Consider the following 12,538-nt stretch of genomic DNA (forward strand, 5'->3'; position numbering starts at 1 on the left):
GAATTAGAATGTAAATTAAGCATTTCCAGCCTGTGGGCCATTGCTTTGTTTTCTGTATTCGTTGGCATATTCTTGGTAAGATTTCGATGGACTCCATTTCAGTGGCTTGGAGTACATCTGTTGATGTCTCTTCTACTCCTGATAATGTGTTTCTCCCAAATTGCTCTCAGTGCAGCTTTCACTTCACTTTCGGGCAGCCCAATCCTGAGAACCACCATGTAGCTGAGCTCGAGTGTAGAATTAGCATGGGCGGCCGCAGTCAACTTCCAAATGGGAGTCGTTACACCAGGCGTGGAGGGGAAGCGCGGGCGGACGAGTGAGAGAGAAACCGTCGCCATGGTGATTCCACCCATACCCACGCCATTGGCCCATTGCTGAGCCGGGGGGGGGAGGGACAGGGTTGCACAGGACCATGGGATTGGCCAGCCCATTGCATGTGACCGGGAGAGGGGGTGGAAAGCCTGTATCTGAGAGGCTGTCAATCCCCTCAAACCTCCCACTGTCAGAGACTCTGCCAATGGCAGGCATATGGGCAGAGGCATGCGCAGACAAACAGGAAGCACAAAGTGCAGGAGTTCGCTGCCATAGACAGCAGCTGGAATGCATGTATGGGAATGAGCAGACCACCAACCCAGAGATCCCCTGTGCTGCCCTGACGCTCCCTGCTGTGTGCATGGAACACCTCCCCCGGGGGCTGTAGAACTCAGAGTGCAAACCGCTGGGCATGCATCCACTTCATCAGCCACCCCCCTTTGTGTCCTGCGCACAACAGCCCTGTGGGGTTGGGTAGGCTGTCAGCCTGGCCAAGCTGAGGGGCAGCAACACCCCCTCCCCTGTCCAGCCATGTGGGGGCAGCCTGATGGCTCATAGCCCTCTCCCCACCCACCCCCAAGAACCAAGTGTGCCCACCTTCCCAGGCATTCCCTCAGAGAGGTCACTGGCAGAGTGGCGGTGAGGCCAATGGAACGTACAGGAGAGACAAAGGACAGCACAGCTCAGACTTTATTTTTCTGGAAGCGAGTGCAACGGTTTCCCTGGTGAATGCTGGACAGTCTCACTGGGGGCGGGGCTCCATTCAGAGCAGTAGGAAGGAACAGCTGAGGGAGAAGGGGGGGTGGAGCACCACACACGGAAACCTCTGTGTTGGATTCTCACCCGCAAAATAGAGACAGAAATCAAGAGCACCTGCAGGGCTGGAGGAGCAGGCTGCATTTCAGCCAGGGGCTGTTTTAAAGGGACAGTCTCTTACCCACCTCCCCGCATTGGGGCAGCTGCCAGACACCACCCTTCCCCCCCCCCGGTGCCCTGCCAGGGGTGGGAATGCACCAGAGGACAGACCAAGTTAAGGAAGCTGGCAGCAGCATAGGGGAGCAGGGCCAGCAAATGCCCCCTGCCTGAGCACACTGCTTGGTTCAAGTGCCAGAGATGCTTGCACACCACCCGGTCTTGGGCAAGGGGAGGGGGAGGACAGTGGGGGTGCACAGTTCCACTTACCAGCCGTGGGTGACTGCCTTTGCACGCTGAGTCTTCGGGAGCCGGGAACCTGTGGAGACCTGGAAACAAGAGCAGTTAGCCCCAGGGGAGAGAGCTCTCTCTCCCCCTTGCAAGTCAAAGATACTGTCTAAGCAGTCACGCAGTGCTGTGCCAATGTGCCTGTCCCTCGCTCTTAAGTCGATGTGGCAGGGAGCTCCCCGGCAGAGCCCCTCGCCGCACGTGGCTGTTCCTAACAAATGAGTTGTGCGAGACCAGAGTGAAAGTATTTCTAGGTGGGGAAGAACGGCAATTGGGTGTTGGGGAAGGGACTCACCCAGCCAGGGGCATGAGGGGATTGTTGAGGCAATTACACCGCTCCCTAAGGGGTTTGCGAGCTCCCACAGCAGTGGGGCCAGCTTTTCTTTTCGGACTCAACGAATGCCTATGGGATACACCACCATTTCCATGGACATAACTTTATGCCTCTCGGGGGGGGGCATGTTATGGCCCAATGTCCTTAGGGAGCTGCCTAAGCCGGCCTTGCCACCAACTCCACCCCCTCCTGCTCGCTCCGCCACACTTCCGCCAATGCTTGGGTGCAGCCTTCAGGCGCCGCTGCTCTCGGGCGGGGCAGTACTCTGGTGGCTTCACACCCACATAAATTCCCTCCACTGTGGTGCAACTGGACTTACACGGGCGCAAATGCTACTGTCGTCAATGCAGGGGATCATCTGCTCCCAAAGCACTTTTGCCCCCCCCCCCCATAGGATTGTGCTCTAAAAAACTGTAAGTTATTCTTCAAAAGTTTCTTTTTTGAAAGACTCTGTCATCCTTTCATCTCTTTTGTATAGTTCCTCAGTGTATTGTTCCACTTTTATTTTGTATAGTTCCTCAGTGTATTGTTCCACTTTTAGTTTGGTCAGTGTATTTCTGCTTCAATCTTTCAGCATGCCTAACTGCTTTAAATTTCCCTCTGATTCCTTGGATCCTATGAAAGAAATCTCTTATTCATCTTTTTTGTTATCTTCTATTTTTTACACTAGTTATTATAATTGTTCTCTTTATCTCTACGTGCAACTTGCTGGAACATTTCATTGAAACTTCTGATTATATTTTTGTCAGCTTTTACTTTAGCTTCTCATCTGTCTTCAGCAATTTAAGAGTTTCATCAGTCATCCATGGAGGCTTTTCATTACTTTTGACTATAGGAAGTAGTTTTTGTGCATTCTTCCTTGATAATATCTCTGGTTTCCACCCATAATTATTCTGGTTAACAGTCACTTGAACTTAGTAGTGCAAATCTGTTCTTTATGTGGTTTTTAAAATCTTTAGGAATGTTGTTTACATTGTATTTTGGCATAATGAATGTTTGGGTGTTTTTCTTCAGCTTTATTCTGACCTTCTATATTAACAATTCATGGTCTGTATGACAATCAGCTCCTAGTCTTGTTTTAACAGAGACAATAATGCTTCTCCATCTTCTGCTTCCAGTTATGTAATTTGTATTTTTATATTGGCCAACCAGTGATGTCCACAAATGCAATTGTCTGTTTGGTTGATATTATTTGTTCAGACTTTGCATTATAACCCCTGATTGCTTGTGCTACATTTTGTGTTACTGTTAGAGGAACTCTGTTTCTTCTGCGTTTGTCATTTTCAGAGTAAAATTCTTTGTAATTTTCTGACTGAAAATGCCTAATCCAGTACATTTTAGTTCAGTCAATCCCAAGCCTTCAATGTTTAAACATTCTGTAATGGTTCCAAATCATATAGTCTGAGGAAAGAGTTAACCTCTGTGATTGACAGAGCAGAAGGGGAAGTGTGGAATGGAGGAAAGGGATTGTAAACGGCCAAATCTAGTCTACTGGGCTCAGAGTTACAAACTCTTTATGGTCTTGCCAACAGAACCTGTCCTCCCCTAAATTTAGGGATTATTCCAAATGCAAATATTCCAGCTGTGTGCCTCTATCAACTTCTAGCTCCAAGTTTGCACAGAGTCTTTTCCTTGGCCAGATTCAATACCCTTCCATCAGCCATTTTATTTGGCAGATTCCAAAGGACTCCCTATTCAAGCAGGTGCTGCTCCTGTAAAATATATTGTGTTGAGACTGTCGCCCATGTTCTTCTCCAGTGTCCTCTATTTGGTGTCCTGTCGGGATATTTTATACTCAGGCTCATAGTCATGGGGGAGGGGGGCATGGGCCCCCCGCCCAACCCCCCTTGGACCTTTATGACCCCTCTTTTCCCTGGCCCCCATTATCTCCGCCGCCACTTTTCTGGCAGCCCCAATCTCCACGCCGTTCTGGCAGCCCCCATTCTGCAGGTGCCTCACCCTCCCAACTCACTCACCAACCCAGCAAAACAGTGAAGAGCAGGATCCTGGGGCTCTTTCAAGGCGCCCCTCCGCCAATCACGTGATTGGCGGGGGTGGGGGGTGCCTTGAAAGAGCCCCAGGAGCCCACTTTTCACTGTTTTCCAAGTTGGTGAGTGAGTTGGGAGGGAAGGAGGGGGGCAGGGCTGCCAGAGCGGTGTGGAGATCAGGGCCACCAGAAAAGTTGTGGCGGAGAGAGTGGGGGCTCTCCACCCAAATTTTTTTCTATGGCTCCCCCCCCCCAAACTGGAATTTTCTGGCTACGGGCCTGTTTATACTCCATATTGGCCCAAATTTTAGAGGCCTCATTATTTTAAGGTGCTTTTTTTGCTTGATAATTCTGATCTGAAAATAAGTCAATTAGTAGCGAAGTTTTTTTATAAAGCTATGGTTACTTGTCCTGATAAGTAGTACTATGTATCAGGTTTTACTATGTTGCTATTTTGTTTTATTTTGTAATCCTAATTTCATTCTGTATGGATTTTGTACTCTTTTAATATGTAACCTGACCAACCCTCTATTTTATATTTTTATATATGCCAATAAAGGCTGTCTTGTGTGAGTGGATGGTTAAAATGAAAAGAGAAAAGGGGGGGAGAGAGGAAAACTCCCAGCAGAGCAGGAATAACATGATTACATCTGCCTAATATTCTCTGTTATAAAGTCACAGAATCATAAAGTTGGAAGGGACTTCCAGGATCATCTAGTCCAGCCCCCTGCACAATGCAGGAAATTCACAAGTACCACCCTGCACACACACACACCCCAAAGACTTCTGCTCCATGCCCAGAATATGACAGAAAAACCTCCAGGATCCCTAGCCAAACTGCCCTGGAGAAAAATTGCTGACTGACCCCAAAATGGCAAGCAGCATTTCCCTGAGCGTGTAAGAAAGGATCACGAGAACTAAGCATTGATACAACCCTTCCTGCCCTCCTCTTAATCTGCCTAAATTCACAGAATCAGCATTGCTATCAGATGGCCATCTAGCCTCTGTTTAAAACTTCAAAAGAAGGAGAGCCCATCACCTCCTGAGGAAGCCTGTTCCACTGAAGAACCACTCTGTCAGGAAGTTCTTTCTAATGTTTAGCCAAAAACTCATTTGATTTAATTTCAGCCCAAGGGTTCTGGTCTGACCTTCTGGGACAACAGAAAAAACTCCACACAATCCTCTATATGATAGCCCTTCAAGTACTTGAAGATAATTATCATATCACCTATCCTCTCCAGGCTAAGCATACCAAGTTCCTTCATCTTTTCCTATGAGGACTTGGTCTCCAGACTCATCAACATCTGGGCACATTCCATTTTTTTTTTATATCCTTCTTAAATTCTGGTGCCCGAAACTGAACACAATACTCCAGGTGAGGTCTAACCAGAGCAGAGTAAAGCAATACCATCACTTTGCATTATCTGGACACTATTTCTGTTGATACAGCCCAAAATTGCTTTTGCCTTTTTAGCTACTCATGTTCAGTGTATGGTCCACTAGATCCCTTTGGCACATACTGCTGCCAAGACAAGTCTCCCCCATCCTGTAATTATGCATTTGACCTAAATGCAGTCTATCATTTATATTCAACCATAGTACCAATAACCATACCAAACCTTTAATGGCATAACAACCGCAAATGTAAGTTTAAACATTGGAGATAAAATCAAAAAAGAAACAGAAATCACATATGCATTAATACATGGTCAGATTTTAAATTAAGAATGTCAGCCAAAAAGATTGACACAACCTCAGTAACCCCCCACTTAGTATCATTCCGTAAATAATGACAGTGTGGCAGAGTAGACAAATGTGGGGACAAAGAAAGCTTGCAAAATAGTTCTTTATGGAGATTATGATATATGGAACAATCAAGCAATATATGCTGAATTGAGTCAGGAATATTCACTCCACATAAACAGTCTTACCATAAAGGTACTCAATGATATCTCCCCAGTAAAACTGTGGAGAGGAATGCATTTAATCTAGCCAACATGAACGCCCTGCGATGACTTGGAATAGTTAAGTCTGATAAATAATGGAGCATTTTACCACAATAAACATTGAGACCTAAGGATGCTGGGGAGCAAATGTAAGGGTCTGTTGGGCACAGTCTCATTTTCTCCAACAGTCTCAGTTTAATACATCTGGAGATATGTGCAAAGTACCAATAAAAATTATATTGTTTCATCTTGTTCTCTATAAAGTTGTGTTGTATGTTTGAATTTCCCTTTATTGAATATTTCTGTCCAGAACTACTCCAAAGAAATGCTACCCAAACCATCTTATACTACCCTAGTTAGTAAAAGGTAAAGGTAGTCCCCTGTGCAAGCAACAGTCGTTTCCGACTCTGGGGTAACATTGCTTTCACAACGTTTTCATGGCAGACTTTTTTTAATGGGGTGGTTTGCCATTGCCTTCCCCAGTCATCTACACTTTGAGCAAGCTGGGTACTCATTTTACCGACCTTGGAAGGATGGAAGGCTGAGTCAACTTCGAGCTGGCTACCTAAATCCAGCTTCCGCCAGGATCAAACTCAGGTCGTGAGCAGAGCTTAGGACTGCAGTACTGCAGCTTTACCACTCTGCTCCACAGGGATAGTTAACCAGTGCCTAAAATAAAAAGGACCAAGGACCACAAAAAATATCAGAAAACTTTACATGTTCGCTTTCTCATTTTATGATTTTGAGCTTACTTTTACTAATATTTTTCATGACCCATCTTCCTATTGTATGCATCAAACAACTTTGGGCTTTCCTTTTGCATCCTATTACTTATCGTTATGAACAAATCATCTGGGAGGAAGCTCCAGGGTCCTTGGGGGAAATGGCCATTGGTGGAATCCCTCTTAGAGTGAGTTTATGCATGTGACTGATAGCCCTGCATCCCTTTCCTCCTTTGACATGGAACACCATCTTTTGATATAATTTATGTTCCTCCTATCATTTTTTGGACCTGTACTTAGGTGTACATGTCAACAGAAGGGGATCAAACTATAGAGAACAAAGAGGGTTCCCTGAGGTGAGAACCTCATTGGTTGTACTATTAGCTATTTTATGCTGGTCAACTTGCAAGGAAACATCCCTCTGGTGACCCTCCAGAACCTTTTTGCGGCCTTCAATACCATCAACCATAATATCCTGCTGGTTTCCCCTAAACACGATGGGTCTAGAAGAATCAGTATTATAATATACTGGGTTTTATGCATTGAAGAGGCGAAGTGGTAGTCATAATCAGCTCTTTATTAGATACAGCATGGTAGGTGGCTGCACTACAAAGACTGGGGAACTGGGCCAATGGGGCCAACTATATACAACTCTGGGTTCCCACACAAGCATGCTATTGGATCATTCAAACCAGCAGGGGCTCTCTGATTGGTGCAGGGCAGCAGGGATTTGGATCCTGCTGCCTATTGTTCCCGAGTCCCTAAGCTCCGTTCGTATGGCTCCAATGAGCCAGGCAGGAACACCTAATTCAGTCTTTACTTGAGTCTAGTACACAAGTACCATGTTGGCTTAATACTTTCCTTGAAGGTTCAGAGGCAGTGCTGGAAGAATTTTGTTTGATCCCTTTATAATTGGCCTATGGGGTGCTACAAGGGTCCCTCTTGTCCCCAGCGCTTTTTAACAGCTACATGAAACTTTGTGAAACTAGGCACTGTATCATCAATATGCTAATAATGAACAATTCTGTGTCTCCATCTAAACCTCCTAGGTTGACAGTAGAAGTGTGTAACGAAGGACTGGAGATAGTGAAGGACTACATTAGAATTTTCATAAATTTAAACCTCATTCAGGCACACTGCATATACAGAACAATTCTGATCAAAGAATAAGTGTTCTGGACAGGGTTATATTCCTTTTGCATGGTCAGGTTTGCAGTCTGGGGTGCTTCTGGACTCAATATTATCAATATTGAAAATGTCAGAAATCATCCAGAGCACCAGTTGATTAGTTTGCCAGATGTAACCATTCCTGGAGGAAGCTGATCCAGTCACAGCCACACATGCTTGGTAAAATCAAAATTCAATTACCCCTCTATATAGGGCTACCCTTGGAGATGGTTCAGAAACTTCAGTTGATATAGTTGAGTGTCAGAGTCTTTACAGAAATGCATGGAACAGAGTTATTTTAAGCAAGAAATAAATCTTTGGGAACTCCTTGTGGCATGATTACACATTTTTTCCTTTTAAAACAGATTCCCCCCCCACACACACACACAAGGTAACATTGTGCAATCCTTGCAGGCACAGATAAAATTTTTGCTTTCACTGTTTAAGCACTGTATGTTTTTATCTTAGTATAGTAAGAGAAACACAGTAATTTCAGAGGCTTTGATATCTACATAAATAGTTCATTATCTAGAAAGCAAAGTTATTAGATGGATAATGGAGTTCTGTACACCTTTGATTGGGTTGGGACCAAAAATAGGCAACCTGGTCTTACACAGAAGCCAGATCTTATTACGGTATTTGTTTTATACAATGCCAAGCCTTGCTGTTGAGAAATATGAAATAACTTTTCACTACATTATCAATTAAAGATGTTCCAAAGCACGTCTTCAAATATGCAGGTCAACATTATCGACAATAAAGGGGTAAAGCATTATTTTACCAATATGCAAAAAAAGCTATAATTGAATTAAAATTAAAAAAAAATTCTCCTAACTACCCCATAGATCTTCATTATATTGATTTTGGCAATATCTTTAATTAATGCTGTTAGTGGAAAACATTTTGGTAATGTGTTCTTGAATCTTTTTTGATCCGAAGTGCCTTTATCTTTAACAAGGGTGGCATGACTGAGACGACAAATCTGTTTTCACAGTGTGGAGAAAAATGCACAACTATTGATTTCTATAGTCCAGCCATGCAAGAAAAACCACTGTTCCTTTTATAGCATGGAAGCTGCTTTAGTTTTTCTATCTCACTGATGATCCCAGCTCCTGGTAATATTAGGCTTAGATGCCTCTGAAAGATACCATATTATTTTTCTCATAGTCTCATTTTTTCCCACATGCTGCTCAGGTTCATGGCCCCTTTTTCCTATTCATGTAGTTATTGTTATCATTAGAATCATTTCTAGGCCACTTCATCAGGAAGCCAGTCTAAAACATGGTAAAAACATAAAACACCATGAAAGTTATTAAAATCTAGCAATTTTTTTTAAAAGGCCAGACCACATAACACCACATGGAACAGCTTTAAAAGGGTCTCGGGCTAAGACAAATTATAAAGCAATGTTTTAAAAAGAATAAGGAAAAAAGGAAAGGTCCCCTGTGCAAGCACCAGTTGTTTCCGACTCTGGGGTGACGTTGCTTTCACAACGTTTTTACAGCAGACTTTTTACAGGGTGGTTTGCCATTGCCTTCCCCAGCCATCTACACTTTCCACCCAGCAAGCTAAATACTCATTTTACCAACCTCGGAAGGATGGACGGCTGAGTCAGCCTCAAGCCGGCTACCTGAAATCCCAGCTACCACCAGGAATTGAACTCAGGTTGTGAGCAGAGCTTAGGACTGCAGTACTGCAGCTTTAACACTCTGTGCCACGGGGCTCTTTAAAAAAAGAATAAATAAACCCCTTAACTGAAAGCCCGTGTAAACAGAAATGATTGGGTTTGATGATTAAAAGAAAGAAGTGTAGGAGCAGCCAGGAAGTCTCAATAGGAAGAGCATTCCAAGGCCGCATGCCACTGCTGAAAAAGCCATGTCTCTCGTTGCCACCTGTCTCATCTCTGAGGGCAAGGACACACAGAGCGGAGCCTGTGAGGAGGATCTCAGCTGGCAGACAGGATAGGGTTGCCAGGTCTGTGTTGGAAAATACCTGGAGACTTGGAGGGTGGATCCAAGAGATGGCAGGGTTTAGGGAGGGGAGGGGACTTAGCATGGTACAATGTCATACAGTCCACCCAATGCCATACAGTCCACCCAAAAGCAGCCATTTTCTCCAGGGCAGCTAATCTCTGCCAACTGGAGATCAGTTGTAAAAGTGGGAAAACTCCAGGCCCCATCTGGAGGCTGGCAACCCTAGAACAGGACAGTATGGGCACTGTCAAGTACCCTGGTTCCAAGGCATTTAGGGCTTTGAAGTAATAACCAGCACTTTGAACTGTACTGATTATTGAATTTTAAGGATATCAGTCCTATTTTCTAATTGTCTGACAGTTAAGAATTTGGGGGGGAGGGAGAGTAAAGAGATTATATATTCAGTCCGTTTCAACAAAACTATATTACTCTTCATACTTTACTTGATTGACAATGTTATAGCCATGATATAAAGCTGTTCATGGATGAAGAAGAACCATTGGATTAAGAAAATGATAAGATTATGTGTAATTCCTTAAAGTATGTAATAAGAATGCTTGTCTCAAACTCAAATGCCCAAGCAGTAGAAACACAGGGCAATATGTAAATAGCAGTGAAACAACTAAAAAGTCATTAAGATTAGATGAAGATCTGCAAATGTTTTTAGTGCATGTGGCAAATGAATAACAGAAGGAAAATGGAAAATGCTTAAAGAAGCAAAATATAAATGGAACTGCTGGTATTGCTTGCTTTCACTCCTATCCCCAGAATTACATCTGGGCTGTGTAAAAATATATAAAGAGAAACTTACAATAAAATAGAATAGATGGATTGCTCTTTCCGATTGAAGAAACTAGCAGCGTTACACATTTCTAAGCCTATTGACTGCAACAACACATATACAATGTTATTATCATGCTCCTATAAATTTCTCCCCAGATGTGGGAATGCACCAGATCAAATGCTACTTTCTCTACAAGCACTGTAAGTCTAAACCAGCTGTTAGTGTTCAGAGTTTTCTTAATCACTTTGGTGCTAGTATTGTCCTTTAGATTGCCCCCATCATCCCCTCACATAAATACTCAAAAGTATTGCTGCCTGCCTGCCTGCCTATCTCTCTCTCTCTCTCTCTCTCTCTCTCTCTCTCTCTCTCTCTCTCTCTCTCTCTCTCTCTCTCTCTCTCTCTCTCTCTCTCTCTCTCTCTCCTTTCTCCTGCCTGCCTGCCTGAAAAATATCTCCAAGGAATCTGCCCAGTCTATGGCTGCAGTCCCAAGAACATGTTCCTAAGAATAAGTCCCATTGAATAAAGTGAGACTTCTGAGCAGACCATACTTAGGACTACTTCCTATGTTTAGGTAGACTACAGGATTGGCAGTGAGGGTAACAAGCCCTCTAGAGGTGGCCTATTAGTCATAGAGAGGCTAGGCATCAAACAGTCAGCATGAGTTCAGTCTGCCATTGATTTAGCTGCTCCTATTATAACACTCTCTGACTGCCATGACTGTGTTCTCTGATCCTAGAAAGGTTAAGGAAAGGTAGAGGGATGTCAGAAAAGACAGATAGATAGGGAAGTGGTAAAAGTAGTGGTGCAAAGCAATGAAAGAAATCAAAGGCCTTGGGGAAAGGAAAGTTTAGTGCAGAATGACCAGAGAAATGAAGAGATCATGTCCAGGATCTGCAGAGGTGAAAACTGCTGCAGTTATTGTGTTGACTAGAAACACAGCCAAATGACATAAATGAACACATTGACTGGACATGCTGAGCAGGTGTTCTACCAGAGCCACCCAATACTCCCAAACCTCTGGCTGAAGGTCTCTGATACTGCCTAGTTGACAAAAATGTTATGTTCTGTGTGACTACCATTGCATTTTCTTTCTTCAGCATGTACAGCTTCAATCCTAAAGCAAGACCACAAGATGATATGCTTCTTTTAGTAGTTTAAGTATTTAAGATAAAGTATTTTCACCAATGCTTCCAAGTTTCCTACTTTTCTGATGTTTTGGTGATGTTTTGCCTCAAACAATAAATGCAAGGTTTCTTAAGAAATCCTGCTTTTTGAACATAGTTGTAACCATCTGGAAGGCTGCAATCTATGCTGACTAGAGATATGTACACTGCACACTAATCAGATTATGAAATGAAAAATAGAATGTTCAATAATGTTAGTATTACAACACAAACAATTAATAAAAGTATCTATCTATAAGTTACAGAAATCTCCATAGATGTCTGCTTTTTGACTGGTTAGGTAGCAGAGGGCCCTGTTTGCTATTCTATTTCCTGCTCTACTAGATAGGCACATGGACAAACATTCTGCTTGTGCCTTCTGGAAGGAAAGCAGTACAATAGACTAGAGAAGAAGAATAAAAACAGTGGCTGCAGTCATATGAGCAGTTTGATCCAATATTGTCCCTTTAAAAAGGACTCTGATAAAATAACGTTTAAGACATTTTTAAATAGTGATCCACATCTCATTTCTATTTGTGTACATTTTATTAATGTGCTGTTGCTCGAGGCAATATATAAATAAATCAAAAGCCATACTACTCTCAATGTGTATACATATTGTTTTGATCAGGCAGAGAACAAAGTTGGATTGCAAATGCTGTCCCTGCTCTTGACTGTTTATACGGACATTTCCCCTCTGTCCCTGTTCTTGATGTTTATGAGATAACATTTGCAAAAAGCTATACACATACAATCACACAGAGCTGTACAAATACAATTGCAGGCTGTCCTTGAGTGATACAACTGGAAATACAACTGTGTGAGATTTTATCAGTCTACACTTGCATGTGCGCGTGCCATATGTAGACCATGTCAGGAGCAAGGACAGTGCATTTGATCCTGCTGGCCCCTCCCATGCATTCAAGGTAACATCTGTGCACGGCTCATGC

This window comes from Heteronotia binoei, chromosome 5 (genome assembly GCF_032191835.1).
Source record: "Heteronotia binoei isolate CCM8104 ecotype False Entrance Well chromosome 5, APGP_CSIRO_Hbin_v1, whole genome shotgun sequence".
NCBI classification, from domain to species: domain Eukaryota; kingdom Metazoa; phylum Chordata; class Lepidosauria; order Squamata; family Gekkonidae; genus Heteronotia; species Heteronotia binoei.